Here is a 2763-nt window from a genome sequence, read left to right on the forward strand (position 1 = left end):
GGTTACCCATGGTGGACAGTGTTTGGCGGAGCTTCCTGATTAAAACAAGCCTGGAAGCAGGAATGGCACCCACTTCTGAAATGGGTTGCCTCTGGAAACTCTATGCTCAGGTCTTTTGTTCATAGGGTCGCTATGAGTCGTCTATGACTCGATGGCACCTAACAACAACATGAAGGAAGATTGATCATCCACTTATGAAATAATTGGTCTTAAAAAACCCTATATACAATAGAGCACACTTAGTTTAGACTAGCAGATATGGCACCAGAGGTTGAGCCCTTGTATTGGGAAACAAAAAGGAATAGAAACAGCTGCAAGCAGACACTACTGACTGGCACTTGGTGTGTGAGAGTTATGAATGTAGGAAAAATGTATATTGTTAAGGAAGAAATGGAATGCATAAATATTGACATACTAGACATCTGTGAAATGAAATGGATTGGTATTGGACATTTTGAATCAGACAATCACATGATATACTACACTGAAAATTAAAGGATGAGGAAAAACAAGGCCACATTGATCATTTAAAACACTTTTTCTAGATCTGTCTTGAAATACAATGTTGTGAGCAATAGGGTAATATCAATACACATACAAGAAAGATTCATTAAAATTGCTATCATTCAAATATATGCACCAACAACCAGAACCAAAGAGGAGGAAATAGAATATTTTTACCAACTTTTACAGTCAGAAATTGATCAAGCATGCAATCAAGATGCATTAATAATAATGGATGGCTGGACTGCAAAAGTTGGAATCAAGGAAGAAGGATCGATAGTTGGATAACATAGACTTGGTGACAGAAACAAGGGTGAAGACAGAATGGTAGAATATTGTACAGTTAATGATTTAATAATTACAAACACCTTTTATAGAAAACACAAATACTGACTATACTCATGGAATTCATCTGATGGTTTACATAGGAATCAGCTTGATAACATCTGTAAAAATAATAGTTGGAGAAGCTGAGTATAAGGAGTGAAAACTAGACAAGGTGCAGATTGTGGAACAGACCATCAAATGCTCCTATGCAAGTTAAAACTGAAGCTTAAAAAAAAATTTAGACAAATCCACAAGAACCCAAATTTGACTTTGAGTCTATCCCACCTGAATTAAAAAGCCATCTCAGGAAGGGGTTAGAAGCCTTCAATGCTAATGAATGAGAACCATTGGAGTTGTGGGAGGATATCAAGAATATGATTCATGAAGAATGCAAAAGGTCATTATAAAGACAGAGGAGGAAGAAAAGATCAAAATGGATGTCAGAAGATACTCTGAATATTGCTCTAGAACACTGAGAAGCCAAAGCAAATGGAAAGAATAGGGAAATTAAGGAGCTGGATGGAAGCTTTCAAAGGGCAGTTTGGCAAGACAACCCAAAGTATGATAGTGAAATGTGCAAAGAGCCGAAGTCATCACATTGGAGGAAGTCTCATCAACAACCTGCATTATGCAGGTGACACAATCTTACTTGCTGAAATCAAAGGGAACCCCAAGGATTTGCTGCAGAAGGCTGCAGTCTTCCATATGGATTGGAGTTCAACATCAAGAAAATAAAGATTTTCCCCACTGAGCCAATTGGCAGCACCATGATAGGTGGAGAAGAGATTGAGATTGCTCACAATTTCACCTTGCTTGAATCCATAATCAACACTCTCAGCATCAGCAGTTAGGAAATCAAAAGGTGAATTGTGTTGGGAGAATATGCTGCCAAAGACCCCTCCAGAGTGCTAAAGAGCAAGAATGTGATGTCAGTCTAGAGAGTCATGTGCTTCTGATCCAGTCTTCAAAATTACTTACTACACCTAAGAAAGCTAGACAATAACTAAATGTGACAGAAGAATCGAAGAGTTGTGATACTGGAGAAGAGTACTGAACTGGTCTGTCCTGGATAGTGTGAAACAAAGTTGCTCCTTGGTAATAAGAGGTTTTGTGTTTTTGTTTTTGGAATCTAGTGTTTAATACAAGATTATCTAATGTAACAAGCTTGAACTGCAAAGAGCTCATTAAAATCAAACTAATAAAATTTAACAAAGGCAGATAAGTCTAACCAGACAAAGAATTTGGACAATTCATGAAAGAATACACAAATACAGGAAAATAGTATTAACAGTTAATTAAACACACCTGTTAAAATCTATCAAATTGACTCCAACTCAGAATGACACAGAAGAGTAGAAGTGTTCTCATACAGTTTGGAAAGCAATCAATCTTTCTTGAAGACATTCTTAATAGGATTTGAACTAGTAATGTTTTGGTGAGCAGTAGTACACTTAACCACGTCATCCTTGGAGCTCCATCCATTAGCCATTTTAAAAAAGGAACAAAACAAACCCTTTCAAACAGATTCCTACTCAAAATGTTATTTGCTGTCCAGTTGGGACTGATTAATAGCTGTGTCTGTCTGTCTCTCTGTGTATGTATGTGTATGAGTTGGTGGTGGTAAGAGTTTAAAAGCTCTGTCTCACATATTCTGTGTATGTTGCCAAGAGGGTGACCAGTTCTTGGAGAAGGACATTATGCTTGAAAGGGTGGAGGGACAGTGCAGGAGAAGGAGACCCTGGATGAGATAGATTGACACAGTAACTGAGTTAATGAGGGAAGAAGTGGCACACCGCCACCCGCCGGGGGGAACGCACGCCGCCACCCGCCAGACCGGGGCAAAGCCGCCGCCAGACCGGGGAACGCCGCGAGAGGGACCCAGAAGAGACCCGGGAAGAGCAGCAGCCAGCCACCTGCCGCGGAACTCCAGAG

This window comes from Elephantulus edwardii, unplaced genomic scaffold (assembly GCF_000299155.1).
Source record: "Elephantulus edwardii isolate Elephantulus edwardi_28Jun2011 unplaced genomic scaffold, EleEdw1.0 scaffold00178, whole genome shotgun sequence".
NCBI classification, from domain to species: Eukaryota; Metazoa; Chordata; class Mammalia; order Macroscelidea; family Macroscelididae; genus Elephantulus; species Elephantulus edwardii.